The following is a 21,448-nucleotide window of genomic DNA, read 5'->3' as shown; positions in this document are numbered from 1 at the left end:
TTTCAGTATGTCTAGGGTGGCTTTATTCAATTGAAAACACAATTCAAATAGAAGCAAAAATGGGCAAGTGTGTAGGAACCCCATTAATATGGAAAAGAAGCCTGTAACACAGAGCAAGTGATATAGGGCAAGACCCCAAGCTGAGAGTGACTCAGAGGATGGAAGGCAGCTGGTCTCCCTTGCTGGAGATTCCCTTGGCATGGGGGAAGCCTCCTGTTGCATATAGCCAAACCTATGTCTGTGTTACCTTCCTGGCCCAAGTACAGGGCATCACAGTGTGGGAGGAATATGGCCAGAATGCTTCTGTACTCCAAACAATCCCCAGCTGGTGGACAGCCTCTTAGGGGCCATTACCAACCACTGTATTTTAGAGCAGCCCTCTGGCTGCTCTAAAGTATGCTGGTGCTCAGGCTATTGCAGAACTGCCCCCAGATCACAGAGCTACCACATGCTCCTTTGTGTCTCCTGGTCCTTATTATTTTTCTGTGCGCGCGTCAGCAGCCAGTGGTAATAATATAAGCATACAAAGTCTATGGGTTAGATTCTGCTCTCAGTTAAATGACTTTATGTATTGTTATAATTCCATTTACTTCAATGGAGTTACTCCAGATTTACACCGGTGTAAGAGAGAGAAAGATTATGTCTCTGTGTGTGTGTGTGTGTGTGTATAGAGAGCAGTGGGAGATGGATGGCTTTGAGGGTGTTTCTTTGAGGAGTTGAAAGCTGAGAGATCCTTTCAGGTCAAAGCTGATTTTAGAGTCTTGGAGGATGCGATACTTTCATAGCCAAACAGGAATTTAGGGTGTTGCAAATAGAAGTCTCTTGCAATGAAGCCTTGTGTTATGGATGTGATAAAAGAGAAGTTTTTACATGACTGTGCTTTATTGCAAATGAATGAGGAGCTTGCTCAGCTTTTCTCAGCTGGCTACTCAGTTGTGTTTATCAGAACTTGGAGAAAATTACCTAATATGCACTGATTCTCGCATGCATAGAGAACTGATGTAGTTATAACTGACAAAACACTATTCTGTTGGGGTAAGTGAATCTTGGTTGCAACTTTGACTTACATACCACAAAAGAATTTGGGACAGGATATATATATATTTTTTAAGTAATGGTCTGGTATCTCCTTACCAGTCTCAAAAAATTTGGCTAAAAATGGCTTCTGAGGTTTGGGTTGATTCCAGAGAATCTAGCAAGAAATATTTGAAATCAAAACAAATGAGTTCATGTTCAAACTTCTCCAAATCTGAGCTGCAGGGTGTTTCCCTTTCCCTGCCCCCATTCAAAAACACTGTGTACTCTGTGAGCACTTCTGCAAAGCAACACCACAACAGAGAAGGGATTGGAAAGGACTTTGCAGAGCTTCCAAATGGCCGATATTTCATCTAGCAAAGCACAAGCCAATAATTTGCTACTCTGTGTTTCCTAATGATAACAACCTTTGCCTCTTGGGATTTATTTTCTATCCTACCAACCTGATCCTCTTCCATTTCTTGTTTGGGGGCTTAGGCTGTTCCATGCTCACATGCATTTGTTTCTCTCACTTGGCTGTAGGAACCAAGCGTTTTGTTCAACATGTTTTGCTTCATCTCTGCTTTACGCTTCCTGTTTGAGAGCCTAGTGTTTTGTTTTGTTTTCTCATCAATAGACTTGTAGCCCGTTCAATTGTGTCTTATCAGCAAGTCAAAGAGAATGTGCAGAAAGGGCAGAGGAGCTGAGAGGCGTCTTGCACACGCCTAATGCGGATACAAGGTGGCGAGGATGAGCGCTATAATCTCAGTCACCTCCGTAAATCCTGAAAACGGACTTCTGTAAATCCCCAGTCAAACCTCTTTTGTGAACTGAAAGCAGCCAGGCACTTTGCTCACACACTGACCCACCCGCCCATGAACATACACACATGCCATGAGAGCGCCGTCTCTGGGGGATTGCTGTTGGAAGCAAAGCTGTTGCACCTGTTTTAGTGAGATCTGTATTACAGAGGAGGTGTCTTAAAGTGGATCCAGTGGCGCTTAGGGGATTGCACAGTCTACTGGTTTTATATTAGATATTGCTTTCATCTAAGAGTTGTTTTCTATCCCTCTTCAGATACACCTGTGCAGCTGCACGTAAAAACAGGCACGCACACACACATGCTTTATAGTCACTGTGTTATAAAAAGACCTCCCAGCAATATCTGGGGTGCTATTGTTTTCCTTCAAAATGAGAACAGGTGGCTGTACCACTGGGAAACACAGCAACCCCTTGACCTTGTTTGGGGAATTACTTTGGAATCTATGTTTTCTGGGGTCCAAATTGTCATTTAAGTCAGTAGTACAACTGACTTCAGGAGGACTAGGCAGGCCCGGGCCAGTAGAGGTCAGATAAAGTCGTCTCCCTGATGTAGGTCAAATCTACTTTTTCCACGTTACATTTGATATTATTTCCTTTCTTTATCCCCCCACCTTCCACCTCAACCCCTTGCTTCATCCAAGGCTTGACAAGAATCAAGACTAAAGAGAATCATATTCCACATGAACAGCTATCAGAGATATAACACATGGCTAGGCCTTAATCTTAAAGTTAGGGTCACATTAAAGAAAAACATGCATGCATTTTTGCAGGCCCGCAAGTTGTATGTGCCCTCAGGGAACGGCAGGCCATACCATTTCATTATGGCTTGTGCATACTTATGTGAGTGCTAGAGTGCAGGCACGTGCACAAGCAGACACCCACTTTTACACGCACATTTCAAAACATGGGCCACACTGACTAGTGGAGGCCCCCAACGGCAAGCAGTTAAGTTAGGCACTGACCAGCCTCTTCTGAATGAGAAACATTTTGATCTTCTGGCTGGGAGCACACCTTGCTGTGTCAATTTCGTCTACCCACTTGCTGATATCAACAATCTCCACTGTAAAGGAGCCAGTTTAAAACAGTCATCTTCACCCGGCACATTGGCTTTCTGTGTGGGTGGCACTTTCTCAGTCTGAATCGCTGTAATACCAGCCAAGTAGGGAGGATTGAAAATGATCACAAAAGCACCAGGCTGGGATTGTCAAGCTACTGCCTGGAAAAACACAAACATGCTGTTTGATCGCTGCTCCTGACATATAAACTAGGTAACTAACCTGACCTGTGACTGCTTCTCCAAGAAACTGGCTGGGACATGACAAATATGCCTTTCAACATACCACAGATGATTACGAAGAGAGCAATGGGAATAGAACAAAGCCCTATGATTACATTATGAAAAACAGACTCCACTTAAAACTGAAAACCTGGCTGATGAGAAATGCTTAGGGGTCCATTCCACTCCTCACTGGGAGCTGTCGACATGCATCAGAGAGCAGAAGTTGGCCCCAGATACCTGTGTGCACTTCCTATTAACATAAGCAGGTATTACGCATATACTTATTAGCGGAGACCCCTTTCGGGAGGAAAGGCATTTGGGCTGATTTTTTAAAAAGGTATGTGCGGAGGTGTTTACCCCACACAAGGTGCGGAAAGCTTAATATGGGCCTGAGAGGCCAATTAACCAGCCTGGTGAACCGGGAAGGTGGGCCAGGACTAAATAAAAATAAAACCCAGCTGGGGGAGAACAGGGCTTTTTCTCCATAAAGAGCTGCACGAGCCCAGTTGAGGGGAGTGAAAATGGGAAGTGCCCTCTGCCTGGGGAGCAGCCTGAAAAGAAGTCTTAGGGGGAGAAAAGACCAGACAGGTTTCTCCAGAGGTGAGCTGAAGGCGTAAGATGGGGGCCTGCCGAGCTAGAGCTTGCCAGAAGCCCCGAGCAAGGGAGGAGTGTGCCTGCTTGTGGACTGGGGAGCTGCGATGGTAGAGGCTGGCTGAGCCCAGCTCGGCTGAAGGTTTGATTTGAATAATTGACTTTTTTTTACTTTGAAAATGTACTATGTGGCCCTGGAAGGGCTGAACTCTGCAAAGTGGTCTGGCTGGAGGGCCAGGACGTTCTTATGGCCAGAGTAGGCCAAAGGACAGCTGGGGAAACTGATTCACATGTTGCTGCAGTACTGTATCCAGCCAGGAGGGGGCATGTTGGGGCAGCAACTTTGCTACCAGCAGATTTTGGTTTTGAAAGACATTTTCATCAGTAACTGGCTGACGATGCAGGATATGCTGTTTCCCTCTGACTCCAGGCTGTAACATGAACTCTAGATTTTGAGGTCTAGGTAGCAATGGCGTGAGAGCTCCTGCTGAGACCTGATAAAGTAATGTCAGAGATGAGCCAGCTGGCACCATACTCATTACTCACACTTACCCTCTGACTGTACATGCAAATTCTGATTGTCGTTTGATGTCAAGTATTGCTACTGATAACAGTAGTTTTCCGGGCATGGATAAAAGCATTCCATTGCTCTTGGTGGGTAGATATATTATTTATTGATAGGCCTCAGAGCAGCCCCTCCCTTTGAGATGTTCCTGATTCACTCACTGAAGCTATTTGATGCATCACTACCTAGTGGAGCCACAGCCCTGACTAATGTTTGTAGTTCACCTCAAGGATGTAAAGTTTACGCTTGTGTCCCGTTGTCTAAGCTATAAAGCTTCCTAAGACCAATGCAAGGTAGGTTTAACCTTCTGCAGAATTGAATCGGCTCAGTTCTCCACTGTGTCGCAGCACGTGTAGTCAGCTGGGCCTGTGCAAAGTGCATGTTAATGAGTTGATCCCATTCCACACTTCTGAGATGATTCTCCCCTGGGGAAAGTAGGTGCAAGCTGCTGCCATTACCCTGGCTGGCTATGAGGCCAAGGGTAAACTCCAAAAGTGGTGCTGCTCAGCCAAAAAGAACTATGGGTAATAAAAATCTACATCACACCTTTCTTTAGCTAGTTGCCTTAATCAAGCTAATGTAAGTGGACAGGGTGTACTAGAGCAGCTGGGAGGTGTAATGCTGTAATGTGAAGTGCAAAGCTTGTGTACAGAAACCTTTGTCAGTAACAACATCTCACATTGCCACAGTCCATATCTATATCTCCCCTTTTGCGGATGTCTGCCAGTGACGGGTGTGTCACCTTTTCAAGCTCCTGTACCTACGTTGCCTTTTTGTACAAGATTCTTGCTTGTCATGTAGCTCATGGAAATGGCAATCCATTTTCTTTCAGCTCATGAAAGCTTATGCTCAAATAAATTTGTTAGTCTCTAAGGTGCCACAAGTACTCCTTTTCTGTCAGACATGTTTACAGGGAAGGAGCCTGCAAAAAACCATTAAGAGCTTGTACTAATGGAAGGATTGGAAAGGGGAAAAGCCCTGAAATTAGTAGCTGGTGTGAAGAAGTTCCTCAACATCTGGCAGTGGACGTCAGGGGTTGGTAAGAATCTTTGCAGATGAATACATGATTGTGGTTCTAGTGCAGATGTTGGGGGTACTTTACAGTGGCTGTGGCATGGGAATCAGAGATTTCCCAGTGGGGCACTTGCCCTCTGCAGATTTATTCAGCATTCACTGTAGGAACTGCTTGTGCCTATTCTCACATATGCCCAGCTCATCCTGTTCACCCTGCTCCACTCTGTGCACCACCAGGATATTCAAGTAGATCTGTTCAGGGATTACAGTCCTCCTATGAGCTACTGAGGCAGAGACAAGGAAATGAATTGAAGGGACCGTGGGTGTAGCTGCATGGCTCATTCCTTTGACTCGTCCCTGTTACACAAAGCACCCTTTGTCTGCACTTGTGTGTTTCTGGTGTAAAAAGTGCTAGAAAACCAGGAACGTGTATCTTAGTGACACCAGAATTACCCATGAAGCTGCAGTGCGCATTTTGCACATGCAACCCAGAATCAAGGCCGATGTCTTTCCATTGCATTAATTCTTGGAGTTAATTGTGTGCCAGCCAGTTACATTTTAAACCTACAGTTGTGTGATTTCTCCGTGTGGCTTTGTTTCTAAGGGTGACCTAATAGGAAATCAGCACCATCAAATTCTTAGGCGTGAGATGTGCATTAAGCAATTAAACTGAGCAATAAATATAGCACTTGTTTTGACAAAGCCTTCATTTCCTATTCTGTTTTAACAACAAGAATAATCAAACTTCTGTAGAAAATCAGTTTCTGGTTCTACTGGGAAACATGCCAAGTTATTCGCAAGCAGCTTAGATGAATGGCAAACGGCAGGATTCCTTGCTTTGGGCTGCCCACATGCTGGAGGGATCTCTGCATCCAAGCCCTACCCCCTTTTGTCCACTCCCCAATATGATGGGAAAGAACATTCTGTGGAGTGTTATATTCTGCCATATGCAGGGTAAAGTCCCATTAGGTCAGTGCCCTGTGGCACCAGGCTCCAGTATGCTGGTTCCTTTGGGGTGAAGGCAGTGGGTAAGTCCCTCTGTCCTGTGCTGTGTTGCTGTTTGGGAGAGATGATGTGACTCAGCATTGGCTGAAACATGAAAGCAAAGCAGGTCCAATGAGAACAGGTTCATTTTCTTTGCTGATGGTGGGTGAATTTGGCAATTCTGTGCTCATTTGATTTACCGGCCTTGGAGGTGAGCTGCGATGTCCATAGAGTAGATCAGAACTGTAGCAATTTCACCATGAAATAAAATTCAGACGCTCTGTTTAATCACAGCATCCAACTGTTTCCTTTTCTCGCCGAAGGGGCTGGCTTTTTGGCTCATTATGTGACTGGAACATGAAGGCTGTGAGGCTGACAAGGAGAGGAAACTCTGTCTCAGCACTTTCCAATACCCAGCCCCCAACTGGCTTCCTCCCCCACCCCCCAACCTCAATCCCCCAGCGTTTGCTGCAGAACACTGTCTGCTGCCTAGCAACAGCACCGTGGGCGATGTCGCAAGGACTCAGACTGTGAAAGGGGAATAAACAACAGTTCCTGGATTTGTCTAGGGTTGCAGCTGTGGGAGACTCATTGGCCTACCAGCATCTGTTGGAGATATTTTCAGAAACCAGGCTAATATACAAAAGACTCTGACTGCAACATTAATGATAAACTCTGTGCTTCTGATGGGTTTGAATTTTTCTCTGCATAGCCAGTGCTCAATGCCTGACTAGTAGCTGCAACCTGAGAACCCATTGCTGAAACCTAAACAAAACCTTTGGTGTCCAAAGCAGTTTTGGGAATAGGAAATATTAACCCAGCTCCAGGTAGTATTAAAAGTCCCGTATAAAGACAGCAGACATGTCACACGATCTGCATTTCACCAAACACAAGGGTCTGGACTAGGGTTACCAACTTTGTGATATTTAAAAAACGGACACTCCAGCAGTGCAAGAACCTCCCCTGCCCCGCCTCTTCCCCAAGTCCCCACCTCCGTTCGCTCCTCTTCTCCCCTCCCCCTGCCGCTTGCTGCTCATAGACTCATAGATATTAAGGTCAGAAGGGACCATTATGATCATCTGCTCTTCCCCTCTCCATCTTCTCCCAACCCACCTGGTGGGGGTGAGGCTGAGGGTTTCGGAGTGTGGGAGGGGGCTCAGGGCTGGGGCAGAGGGTTGGAGTGTAGAGGGGTGAGGACTCTGGCTGGGGGTTCGGGCTCTGGGGTGGGGCCAAGGATGATGGGTTCCGGGCTGGGGCAGAGGGTTGAGGTGCAGGAGGGGTGAGGGCTCCGGCTGGGGGTGTGGGCTCTGGGGTGAGGATGAGTGGTTCAGGATGGGGCAGAGGGTTGGAGTGTAGAGGGGTGAGGACTCTGGCTGGGGTTTGGGCTCTGGGGTGGGGCCAAGGATGAGGGGTTCCGGGCTGGGGCAGAGGGTTGGGGTGCAGGAGGGGTGAGGGCTCCGGCTGGGGGGGCGGGCTCTGGGATGGGGCCGGGGATTGGGGGGCACGCCGCTCTGGGGCTAGAGCGGGAAGAGAGGACTCCCCCCAGCTCTCTCTCCACACAGTAGCACCTGAGCTGGGGGGAAGAGGCACCTCTCCCTGCCGCGGCAGCTTCGGGGCTGGGGCGACAGGATCGGTGCCTTTCCCCTGGCCGCGGCAGGTCTGGCTGCAGTCAGGGCCGCCGGTGACGGTCTGCGGCTTCGCCCAAAGAGGTGGACCGTCTGTCACCGGTGCCCCGGAGGAGCGGCAGCGACTGTGGACTCCTTTCCGCCCCGTCGCTGGCAGGCAGCCAGTGGCTGCTGCCTGCCTATGATGGAGGGCAGGGGCAGAGAGAGGAGCCCTCAGCTGGCTGCCTGAGAGGAGTGAGTGGGCGGAGTGGGGAGAGAAGCCTGTGCCGACGGGCATAGAGGAGCATGGGGAGGGGCTGGAGAAGAGCTAGGCCGGGCCAGCAGGGCCCCTTCTGAGCGTGGGCCTACCGCCATTATAAACCCGGTACTGCCCGGGCCGGGCTGGGGTCAGGCTAGGGGAGGGGTGCCTCTCCCTGCCCTGGCAGGTCTGGGGCTGGGGAGGGGCCTCTCTCCCCACCGCAGCCCTGAGTGCCGGCATGGTGCTTAATAAGCTGCTGCACGGCCACGTGGCTTAGAGGGAACTTTGGTGATGACCCAGCGCCTCCCAGCCTCCCCGGACTTTGGGTGTCCAATCAGTAGATCTGACCAGACGCTATCAGGTCCCCCTTGTTGACAGGACTTTTCAGTTGAAAACCAGCCACCTGGGCACCCTAGTCTGGCCTTGAAAACTTCATGAGTAAAAAGGAAAGGTAGAATCTCTCAAGTGAGTAAAAAGACCCCATATACTCTGAGTAAACCCACATTGCAGCCGTTCAAAGTATCAAGGGAGAGTAGGAAATACATTTCTATACAGGATTTACACACCCCTTTCAAAACCCTGGGAGTAGGGGGATTTTCAACATCAAGTAGGGATAGGGACATGTGGCCCTTAGAAACTAAAAACACCCTTTAGCAAATTTTCCCCTATCCTGGGGATTGCCATATTCCCCACCTTTTCTGTTGTGATCGCTAATGCCAGGAGTCAGTGTGGAAAAGTTATCTCAGCCTCCCCCAGTCTGATATCTAAATCACCAGACAGAGGGAAGAAAGGGTGGGTGATGGGCAGGCCAGGCTTTCCAAACTAACTGCTGCCAGGGAGAATGCGGGTGAGAGTGACACATGATGGTAGTGGGGGAGAGAGGAGAAATCTACCACTTACTCAATGCCCTGTGAACAGGAATTTCAAAGAACCATGTATTATCAGTCTGGTCTTTGCCATTGCTCGACAAGTTTGACCTCACAAGCCATTGATTCTGTGTGAATGGATTAGGGCTGACGTCATTGGAACTGTCCTGTTACCTGCAAGTTAAGACTTGAAGGACACAGGAAAAAATTTAGGGCAGATGTGATGTCATCAACCTAGATTTTGCACAGTGATGTGGAGATGTTTGTATGATAACATATGTACATTATGATGTCACAATATTGCATCATGACAATTTCACGATGTGGAATGCCAGCTTCACTAGTTTGGGTTTTATTGACTTTGTCCCAGAGGGCTCTGAAGAGTCCTAGATTATATGTGCCGCAGTGTTATCCAGAGTTTACAGTTCCAGAACTGGGCTTATCCTTTGCAATGTGGACAGGCTGTGCTGTACTTTATCTGATGGCCACTGCATGCAGCAGTGAGCATGAAGTTAAGAGTTCTAGGCCAAAAAAAACAACAACACCAGATTCAGTTCTTGGCAGGCTCACGTTAGGCCCCATGTACAGCATTGGAAATTTTATCAAAATGAAACACAAAGGGCCTCATACCTAAACAGCTTGTCCTAAAATGAGCCCCCAGTATTTTCCACTGCATCCATGTATGCGCACAGAATCCCCTGCACTGATACATACAAAACCAACACTGAATACATTTCGTACTGTTCCCACGGGGGTCAGATTTTTAAAGATGTATGTATGCAACTTGGCCACATGCAACGCTTGCAGCTGTTTTTGGTGCAGCCACTGTTGCAGAAAAGCAAATTCATCATTCATGCAAAAACATCTTTTAGATTGCAAGCTTCTTGGGATGGAAACCGTGAGTTTAGTTATGTGGTGTTTATTGCTGAGCAAACTGTCAGTGCCAAATTAATAATATGCTCAAATAAATTGGTTAGTCTCTAAGGTGCCACAAGTACTCCTTTTCTTTTTCCGTATACAGACTAACACAGCTGCTACTCTGAAACCTGTCAATATACTTAAACTCATCCCTGGTATAAATCATTGAAGAAATGCTCTCATGTAATGTCTGTTTTGCAAGCATAGAAAAAAAGCGGGCATGCTGATTGGTTTACCCACCACCACAGATGCCAAATCAACCTTCATATTTTTTATCTTGTTTAGCTTTGGGCGCTATGGCTTACTGCTGAGACATTAAAATCATTACAGGTCACTGAAGGACAATGGAGCTATTTACACCAGGTATGGATCTGACCTGATGCTTCTAATCTGTTTTTGGAAATACCATTTTTAGAGAATGGTGTTTCTGAGTATGATATAACCTCACCCAGACACAATCTCTGGCTTGCTCCTACATTCCTAAGCAAGGAATGCAGGATCAGCCCTTCCTAATACTGCATTGTATTGTAATTCCTTGTTTGGCCCTAAGAGGGCAGCTCCACACAGATTTATTAGCAAATTGGTTAGGCACAAGCAAAATGACTTACCTGGCAGTGTCTACACAAAGTAATACTCTGAGACAAACCAGTGTGGAATACATATGAACACTTAACTACATATTTATAATTAAATGAAGGAAATGGAAAAATGCCATCCAGTTTCTAAGACTACATCTGGTTCTGTTTTAAAGGTCTCTCTCTCTCATGCATACTGTAAATATCTTAATCCAAATTTTAATTTTGTTCTCATCTCATCTGGGAAGACAAGTGTGTGGCAGAATTCTTTCATGGCACAATTCATCATTGCTCACATTTCATTTTGCAGTTATACGGTCTTAATATTTCCCAGTTACTTTTCATTTCTTGTGTAGGCGCCATGCTTTCTTCCATGCTGCGCCTCAAGCAAGGAACCTTCCAATCCCACTGCAAAAGATCCTTCTCTTCTCATTCAAGACTCACCTCTTCAGTGAGTCCAACACATTAACCGATTGTTGCCAATTAGCCAATTGTTGCCTTCTTCCCCCTATTTATAGTGGAGTGAAAGACAGAAAGGAAAATGGATGACTCCAGGAAGAAGAAAAAAGCCACAGAAAACACTGACACTATGCCCCATATTCTTTATAGAGATATTGTTATGATATGATTATGGCATAACTATGATATATTTTATGCAAGATAGGTCATGTAAGATATCATTGAAAAGGTTATGATTCATTGAATATGATTGTCCTATTTGTATGCATGTATCATTTTGGTATCTGAATTTAGGAATATTGTCTATGCATCTATTACAAATGTGTGTGTAATCAGTCTAGACGGCTGGCTGGGAAGGGCCATTAGGGAGAACAATAAGTCTTAGAAGATGCTAATCTCCTACCCGGGAGCCTTCGTGAGGATGCTACAAATAGCCTCCAAATCATGGCTGCTGTTTCCCTACAGGGGCATGTGACCAAGTCACATGGTACTGGACTCCATCATAGAATACCAGTGTTCTTTTCCACTGAAAGGCATGGGAACCAAGCTGGGAGAGAAAGGGTTCCCACCATATGCAACAGCTATTTAAGGCAGTGGAGTGACATCATCATGGTTCTTCACTGACTCCCCACCCAAAGGAGACTCCTGGAAACACCTGAGAAACAAGGATTGAACTGGGGGAAAAGGGCTGAACCCAGACTAGAGGGATTTCTAGCTTGTGAAAGGAATATCTGGGGTTTTAAGCTGCAAGCAAGTACAGCTTGCCCTCAAGAATCTCTGCAAACTGCCTGAACCAACAATTAGAGTGAGAATATGCTACTCATATCCAATTTCTTTAGTATATTAAGCTTAGATTGCACTTTTGTGTTATTTGCTAGGTAATCTGCTTCAATTTGTTTACTATCCTGTATAATCATTTAAAATCTATCCTTTATAGTTAATGATCTTTGTTTTTGTTTTGTCTAAAACCAGTGTGTGGAAATCATAACGGGGGGGAGGGCACAGAAAGCTGTTGCATATTTTCCTCCACATTGAGGGAGGGGGCGAATTTCATGAGCTTACGCTGTACAGTCCCCTGTGCAGTGCAAGATGGCAAGATGGTATAATTTGGGTTTACACCCCAAAGGGGGGTGCATGCATTAGGAACTGGGAGGTGCCTTAGCTGAGCCTTTCTATGCAGAGCTGATCTCAGCATCTATGTGTAGCTGCAGCTGAGTGTGTCCCTACCTGTATGTGTGCTGGAGGGGACTTGAGGACCTGTCACAGCAGTACAGTGTAAAGGGAGCCCAGGCTGGTGAGTCAGGCAAGCTCAGTAGTACCCCAGTTCCAGGTGGCATCCTGGGAGGAACCTGTCACAAACACATTCTAAGGTACCACTTATTCTAGGTCTACTAGTGTGTTGTGTCTTGTCTTGTCTTGTCTGTGTTTGCCTTTTAAGCTGTAAATTCCTTGAATTGTATCTCTGCTTTACACAGTGCAGAGACGTGACCAGAGCTTAGCATATAATAATGCTACCAAGCTGTGTCTTTGAGGTCCTAATTATAATTGCTTTACTTTTAAATTTAGTTTTTAGCAATAACCAACACTATTCGTGTTTGTTTAGCACCTGGCACTTTGGGGCCCTGATCTTAGCTGAAGCCTACACTCATGGAATGCAAATAGTGATAATAATCGTATTGTTATTTTTCTTGCCATTTCTCAGTCTTCTACATTGCATGAAAAAGAAATGGGACAGTAACGCAGTGTATCAATGGTTCTCATTTATGTTTGATAGATATAGTATCACATCCAGAAAATGTCTCTCTTGAACTTGAGTTTACTACATTATTTTTTGTTTCAGTGCCTTTTAGCAGAGGTGACAGTTCAACACCAGCCAGGGTCTCTTCCATAACAGTGGAATTGGATATCACATCATAAGAACATAAGAGCAGCCATACTGGGTCAGACCAAAGGTCCATCTCGCCCAGTATCCTGTCTTCCAACAGTGGCCAATGCCAGGTGCCCCAGAGGGAATGAACAGAACAAGTAATCATCAAGTGATCCATTCCCTGTCTCCCATTCTCAGCTTCTCGCAAACAGAGGTTAGGGACACCATCCCTGCCCATCGATGGCCCTATCCTCTATGAATTTATCTAGTTCTTTTTTGAACCCTGTTGTTGTCACCTTTCTTTATGACAGAAGTTCTTTGGATTCTCCTCTTTTCCTTAATCATCTCTCTCTCTTAAAGCTGTATCATCACAATTTCCCTTGCAAGTTGTCATTACCTTTGTAATCTGTTGTGGACTCTCTGAGGTTATTTAATAAATGGTAAATTTCCACTTGTCATTTTCATCACCTGTCATAGTGGAAATATAGGTCTACATAATGGTTGGGCTAGCTGGAGTGTTAATTGAAGGAGGCTTTAGGTAAATCATTGTGGGCCAAATATAACCTGTAAGCAAACACAATTCTGTTAACATCAGTTGGCCATGCATGACATTGTGGATGTAGTAGAATCTTTATTTGAAAGTATGTCACTGACCAATATATTTTCTCTCTCATCATGCATTATTCCCTGTCTTTCAAGGATGCCAGTCGATAGAACTTGAGAAAGCTCCTTCTGTTCTGTATAGTTTCTTATACCACACTCATCACCATAGAATTTGAGTGCCTTCCACTAAGCAATGTGACTATACATCTGCTGCGTGTTGTCTGGTCTCTCATGTTGTCTGGTCTCTCTTGCAGGAGGAGAAGCAATTGCAATGTAGTGTCCATGTATCATCCGTGAATGTCAGTATTTGAGAAATGTGTCGCTTGAGCTAGAAGCTGCAATGTATCCATTCAATTTAATGATGTTCTAACTTCCAAAGCACTCTTGAAACAAAGCATGGTTGTTTTCTAGCTAACCGTATGAGAAGTTCATATCTAACCAGCCTATATTGTCTTCTTGAGAGATGGTGGTAAAGGATCTTCTAAAAATAAGATAATTAAGTGGGTTGGTAAGGGGCCTGAAATTTACCATACTTCTTTATTTAAAATATCAAGAATAAGACTGGGCTTATATGCAGAACACTGACACTGCCCTGTGAGGAAAATAGAAATTACTCTGAGTTTGTGATGAAACATACGTTTTTCTTCTTGCTAATCATTAACTATTCAGTCACATATGAGTATTGCTAATCCTATTTGAGAACAAACAATGAGTTATTGGCTGCTAGAGCTGGCTGACTAGAACAAAGAGGGACTGATACATAGTTTCACGAATAATTGTGGCGAGTTCACTTTGCTTTTAATTAATTTGTTTACGAGTTGTTCATATGATTATTGGTTTATTTGTGAAAATGTTTGGGAGTCACAAAAGATTAATGAATGATGATTCATTGTAAAATTTATACCAGGACTGTTGTTAGTTATTTTCCTGTTTTAACAGTTCCGATCATCCAATCACAGAACAGAAGAACACACACCTGATTTAGGTGATCAGTCAGATGCCAGGAATAAGTAACAATGAACTGTTTGCAAAACACTATAGGGTGACATATACACAAATACTAATAATTACCTTAGCACCTAGGAGCCCTAGTTGTGGTTGGTGCTGTAGAATAAAAAGATAGTCCCTGCCCCAAGGAACTTACAGTCTAAAGACAAGAGACAACAGATGCATACAGACAGGCTAGAGAGTACAGTTAAACAATGAGACAATATAGGTCAGCATGATAGGCAGTGATCTGAGCAGACCAGCAGCCTTAATTTGTTTGCACAAACTATTCGATAAATATTAATAAAAAAAAGTATCATTGCAGAAATCAGGGTTTATTTGCAAATGATCCATGATCAGAAAAAAGGCCAAATGTGGTCCTATAAATCAAACAGATGATAAAAACACTGGTGAGGTTGCAGATTATTATAAAACATTTGGGCTGCATTGCAGAAAAGACAACAGCCAGATTTCATGGTGTCTGGCAACATTGCACCTTGAGGGCAGGTCTGACTGAACAACCTTTACATAAAAATCTAACTTTGCCTGTTCCTCTTGCACTGATCCCTTCTGCTTTTATTATGTCACAGGTCATTAACAAACAGAAGGAGACCAGCTTCCTTTATACTTAACTCACTTTGGAGTCTGAAAGCTAAACAAAGTTTAGTATTTATTTCATTCTAGGGAAGACACCTTTCTCAGTTTTAATTAAAAATCTCTGCTCCCACCCAAACACATACATCTCCTGCATGTGTATTAAATAGATTAATTTCCCCTCTGCTTACAGTGCTTTGTAACCAGTCCTATTTATTATGGCATCACTGTTATTACTCTGATGATATAGTGCACTTGAGGGCTTCAATAATGAACTGTAATAAAAGGCATTACAAGGAAAGGGTACTTTTCTGGCTTCTTGGGGCTTTGTGTGTGTGTGTGTGTGTGTGTTGATAGATATGGTTCCTTTCTTACTTTTAACTAAGGAAAGAGGTTCTTGGGGGCATCCCAGAACATTAATTAAAAATACTTTCTTTAGACATTCATTCTAACAGTCCTGGGAATATGAGGAGTCTGTTGAACTTGTCAGGCTTGACTAGTTTTCCAGTTGGCTTGCTTTGTCTCATCTGAGTGCAGGTATCCCACAGCTTGCAAATCCGGCTCTTGATTTACAAGGGCTTAAGGTCCCTGATTAAAAAATCAGCATTTTTGATGGAATGCCAACATTTCTTTCTGGTGAATTTTCTTTCTTAGTCACCTATTAGATATTGTAAACTGCTAACAAAACCCCTGCTGGTTTTCAGTACTGCTTCATGGTCAAATCTCTTCAGCTTGTTTTGTGTTGTAACTGTTTGGGTTTCTTTCAAATGGGCAACTTTATCCTTTTTGCAGTTTAGAATTTAGGGACAATTTGAAAAAATTGCCACCGAAGAGAATGCACAGACAGGCATGATTGCTGGTGCACACTCTTAAGCATGCATGGAGTTGGGTTTGCAGATTGCGTGCTTGACCTTACAATTTCCATTACATGGAAAAGTGCATTTAGATGCTTAAACTGTGCACAAACAGTTTTATAATTTGGCTCTTAAAGATTTAGGTTATTGAATAATCAACAGCGTCTGCCTTTTAAAAAGTGCTATTCTTCCCTCCCACCCACAAGACTGCATGAGTACTTTCATTCCAAGGAATCAGGAAATAAAGTACAGTTCTATAGTGTGTCTTGATTTTCTTTAGAAACATACAGAATCTTATAAAGCCCTCTGTGATACCGCCTTTCAACCTATTTCCCTCCTGTCTGTCATATTGTCTGGAAATTCTCATTATTGTCACAGATGAGATGAACTGATTCCAGTGACTAATTTGGATAGCTTCATGGAAAAGGCAGTTACTGTGTTCCAGCCAGTAAGTGTAGCACCCTTTGTATGCTGTACAGAATACTGGAGACAGATTTGGAATCTTCAGTGATGCTGATTTGATAAGATCTATTCACACATGTCCCAGAATGGCATCTGAGCATGAAGACTTGTTCTAGAAAATGGCCTGGACAGGTAAGGGGTAGTGTTCTGCCATCCCTCTTTCCTTTAGTAAGGGTGCTCTTTAATCCCATGGTCCAAGAAGGGAAAAGATCTCCAACTCCATGGAAGAGTGCAAACAGCTTCCACCATGGGTACCATTGAGAAAGTCACCCTGTAAAGGAGGGTCACTTTTGCTATGTGTATGTAAGTGATAGGACAAGGAAAGGATGCTGCAAACCGAGGTGGAGTTCTAATACCTTTGTCATAGGCTTTGTTGCAGCATATGACTGAAGTAAATCTATAGAATGTCCTCTCTCCGTCAAGGGCCAAAACCAATAGTGTTTCCTTAATCCAACCCTGGAAGTGTGCCTTCTTCAGCCAGATGCATGAGGGACGGAAGGAAAAGGAATCAGTCAGTCTACTTGCTTCCCCTTTTGGCTCTCTGCTTCCTAGAACACCTTCCCCCTTGAATCTCATTGCCAGTTTCCCCTCAAGTGCCAAAGCACAGCCCTTTAATTGTGAGTAGAGTGGACTTAATTCCACTACCAGAAGCCCTTCCTAAAGCCAGAGAGGAGGGAGCGTTGGCCTCTTCCTTCCCAGCATCTGACTGGAGCTTGTACATTCATCACATTAACCTCCATGGAAAATAGAGTGACCTGCATTGCACCACTTACCTGGTGCTATACAATGTGTTCAAGGCAGAGCTGAAGCCTAGTGGGGAAGGGGATGAGGAATGCATTATCCCAGCATCACTATATAGGCTTTGTGTGGCTGGAGCTCTCTGCTGAATTATCCAGAACAAGACAAAGTGCCCTATTTTTTAAATCTCTCTTGCTTTTGTGATCTAAGGATGCATTCCCTGGTGCAAAACCTACTTTTCAGATTAGCAATCTGTAGCTCGGGTTTTCAGTGATTTATGGCTTATTGTTCTAGGGTGACTAACTTAAAAAAAAAATCCAGACAACATAAATAACCATACTCTAGGACCTTTCCAATAATTTCAGATCAGAGCCAAGGAAGCGCCACCTCTCCTATGTAAGAACAACGGGCAGCAGCTATGAGAGGAGATTCTTTTTTTTGATCTACTGTATGTAGGTACTTACATGGTCCCCATCGTTAGAGTATCTGAGCCTCTCACAGCCATCAATTGGTTTATCCTCACAACACCCCTGGGAGAGAGAGAACAAGTAGCTCCATTTCACAGATGGGGAACTGAGGCACAGAAATATGTAGGCCTCTGCCCTGCAAAGTGCTGAGCACTCTGGCCTGGAGCCAGCAAACCACTTAAGCACCTTGCAGAATCAGCTACTAAGTGGCCCTGGTCACATGGGAGTCCTGTTGCAGAATCATGAGATGAACCCCTGGCTCCCAGTCTAGTGCCTTAACCATAAAACCATCCTTTCTCCCAAAGATATCACATACCAGAGCTCTTCTGTGACTGGAGCTGCAAAGAACCATTCCAAAAGCAGGGTCTGGTGTCAGGATTGTGTGGCCTAGGTGCTTTAAAGTCTGCCCTATGAAGTGTCGACTGCCTTCTGGAGGCTGTCCAGCATCCTCAACCTCCACCAACTTCAATGGAAGTTGGGGATGCTCAGTGCCTAGCTGGATCAGGCCCTTAGGCTAGCTGATGTCTATATGAGAGGCAGGGCAGTGGGTCATAAGTATCTGGTATACGGGCTCCTGCTAATGCTGGTTTTGCAAACATGTTGGGCTTGATTCTGATCTTCCACCTTTACACTGGTGTTACTCCATGGCCCCGATCCTCTGCTTTGCTAAGAGGCTTTTATGGTGTTTGGGTAGAGGAAAGGGGACGTAGAGGCACGAGCTCTCTTCTGAGGAACACTCTGAGCATAAAGGGGCTCCCCAACAGGTAGCGGAATGGCTCTAGCCTGGCCCCCATCATAGCCCCCATTGTAGGTAGGCTCTGAGAGGGGCAGGCGGGGAAGTAAGGGAATAGGGCAAAACACCTCTGTAATCCAGCTATTCCTGGCTGCCCGTGGCCCTAGAAGCTGCTCTGACACCTGCCAGGGGCCAGGAAGGCACCCTGCCATGCCCAGAACATCAGAGGAGCTCAGTGTCACCTTTGCACACCCTGCTCCATACCTGTGCTGAGTGCATCTCAGGTGGACAGGAGAATTGGGCCCATAGGCGCCGACTTACTTGGCTCCTGGGGGGTGCTTGACCCCTGCCCCGCCCCAGGCCCCGCTCCCACTCCACCACTTCCCCCCTAAACCCCCACCCTGCCCTGCCTCTTCCTGCTCCCACTCCGCTCCTCTCCCTGCCCCCAGCGCCTCGTACATGCTGCTGAACAGCTGATTGCGGCAGGCGGGAGGCCCTGGGAGGGAGAGGGCGGAGGTGATCAGCGGGGCCATCGGGGGGCAGGAGGCACTGAGGGGGAGTGGGCGGCACTGATCCGGGGGTGCTGGTGGGTGCCGAGCCCCCTCTGTTTTTTTTCCGTGGGTGCTTCAGCCTCAGAACACCCACGGAGTCGGTGCCTATGATTGGGCCCCTTGACTTCAACTGTGTTCCACCATTGCAAATGAGAGCCAAATCGGGCCGGCTGTGCTCCAAGTTGTTGAGAAAACAGGTGCAGAGTCTGAATCGGGACACACGTCTTTAAAAAACTAGTTTCCTTTGGGTAACCATGACAACACATAGTCCTGCTTTTTTATGGACTATTAGCCCCCTATTATTTAATCACAACAGCCAGAGATAGGGCCCACAATCTTAAAGGCTCAGTAATAGATTACCAGCTCTTAGAGTGAATGAATCTACTCCTTCAATAAGCTGCAAAAGAGCAGAAATGAGAACAAAATAATATTATCCTTTCACATGGCTCTTCTTACCTTTCTAAACTGGTCCCATAACACTTTCAAAGGAGCAGGAGTATGATTTGGCTCTAAGTCTGTCTTATGTAACATCCAATTTATTTGTTTCCCCCTATTTTAAAGGTTTATTAACAAGGAAGGAGAAAAACTTGCCTTGAAATTTAGAGGGTGAGAAAATGTTAAGACAGTTCTGAGTCCCTTTGAGCTATTCATGGGAATTGCATAACAACTGTCATGGGGTTGCTAGGTTTTACCACGTCCCTGCACTGTGTTAAATATTAACAGTACTCGTACTTTCACTGGTATTGTTCAAGAGCCTGGATACTGCTCAGCCAATCACAACCAGGTGGGTTTCCATGGAAGCAATATCACTGATTCATTTCATTCACAATGAAATCCACGCAGCACTTGGCTAAATTGATCTATAAAAATGAATCATTTAAAACTGAAGCAAAACATTTCTTGATGTTTATTCTATGCTATCTGTGCATGTCTGTTTTTTTCCTTAAAAGTAACCTTTCCAAATACATACATATTTTCCTTCCGTGGCAGCTGTGCAAAACCACATGGTGCTTTTTAACCCTGGTGTCACCAGCTTTGAAAAGATGTCTGTAAGACTGAATTAATTCTTCAAAACGTTATTTCCTAAACTAAGAGTATCCCTCCCATTCCTTGTCTCAATAGTGCATTTCCCAGTGTAACCTTTCAGCTTCAAACTTGAAGTTCCTTAATGCAGCTTGACGGGGTAAATTTTTATCATGTGGAGTCATAAGACCCGTTTATATCAGCCTTGGATGCAGGCATATTTCCTTTGCTGTTGTTGTTTTGATGATGGCAGCAATAGATCCCAGAGATCAGGCATATTCAATTTGCATGTGCTCAATCACGTTTTTGTCATGTCTCTAATTAAGCTAAGTAGGGTATTTGATTCAAGTACTAATTTGAAATGACCACTCTAAAATACATAGGATATTTATGGCTCTGTGACATTTGCATAGTCAGGCTTCAGCGCCTTATTGATGGGTTTGTGTGAGTAATAAAGTGACTGTTGCCATCATCTACCCCCTTTTAATCTATGGCACTAAAATGTCATTAGCCAGAAATACCATATCTATGGAGATGGAGTTTCTGGGAATGGGAATAAGCATACAATGGATATGGTGCCATCCTTTAAGTAATGGCAAGTAATGGCAAACGTAATGGATTCCCGGGTTGGGAATTCGGACGACCAAGATCCATTCCTGTGTGCCCTTGTAAAATAATTAAAATATTACTACACATTAACATGCTGTAAAGCCTTTCTTACCAAGGGATCCCAAAGTGTTTTGCAACTCTTTACATACCACTAGTATGGACTGGGGAAACTAATCAGCACACAGCACAATAACACAGAGAAGGGATATTTTGCCCAGTGACACCAGGCCAAATTACTCTTTCAAAAATAGCAATGGTCTCTTTGATGCCCAGGTGGACCAGAGGTTACCTTAATTTTTCACACACAATAAATTGCAAGTCCTCAGGAGGTTGTAGAGCTCAATTAAGCAAGATAGGATTTGAACTTGTGATTCCAAGGAGCGGAAGCATTTCAAAGGTGAAGCTGAGCCCATTCAGTTGGCCTTCTTTGCCAGTTTCCTCTCAGAACAGCATTGTGAGCCTTACTATTTAGGGAAAAGTCTAGCTTTACCAGTGTGAGGTGTGCTGGGGCAGGGAGGAACGCGGTGGTAACACTGAGCATGGGGTCTCTGTGCCATCCTGTCTGAGCATGCAAAAAGGCCCAGGGACACAGCATTACCTACCACTCCTAACAGCTATTATAAGCTGCAGCAAGGTGTGCCTAAGTTTCCGTTGCCTACTGCAAACTGCAGGAGCGCATGTGGAAACTAGGGTGTGGAACACAGCCCAGCCTAGATGACTGGGGTACATGAAATGCCATAGTCACATTTCCCAGTTCCTCCTCCTCACACACATGAGGCCCAGGGGAGTGCTTAGATCCATACGAAGCCAGACTATTGCACAAATGTATGAAGTGGGGGGAAAAAAAGGCTTCTTGAGTCCTCTTCCTCTTCTGTTGCACCCATACAAGGCAGGGCCCTTATAAGCGCACCCCGCACAAGAGTCCAACCCTTCACATTGGTCAACAGTGTTGCAGTACCAGATGGGAGGCACTTTAGAGGCATATTTTAAAATAACAAAATACTTCCTCC

The 21,448-nt window shown here is 44.9% G+C and overlaps 1 long non-coding RNA gene across 1 annotated transcript; it reads right to left on the bottom strand.

Annotated features, from left to right (window-relative positions):
- Positions 1-10,687: 10,687 nt before the first annotated feature.
- On the bottom strand, positions 10,688-19,317 carry LOC141993371 (uncharacterized). Its single transcript, XR_012640830.1, has 3 exons — positions 19,263-19,317; positions 17,520-17,585; positions 10,688-10,999 (listed from the first exon to the last, which is right to left on the bottom strand). It is a non-coding gene; the product is annotated as an uncharacterized LOC141993371 (long non-coding RNA).
- Positions 19,318-21,448: the final 2,131 nt, after the last annotated feature.

The sequence above is a fragment of the Natator depressus genome, chromosome 9, assembly GCF_965152275.1.
Source record: "Natator depressus isolate rNatDep1 chromosome 9, rNatDep2.hap1, whole genome shotgun sequence".
In the NCBI taxonomy this organism is placed as follows: domain Eukaryota; kingdom Metazoa; phylum Chordata; order Testudines; family Cheloniidae; genus Natator; species Natator depressus.
This window is presented reverse-complemented; position numbering and strand designations above follow the sequence as displayed.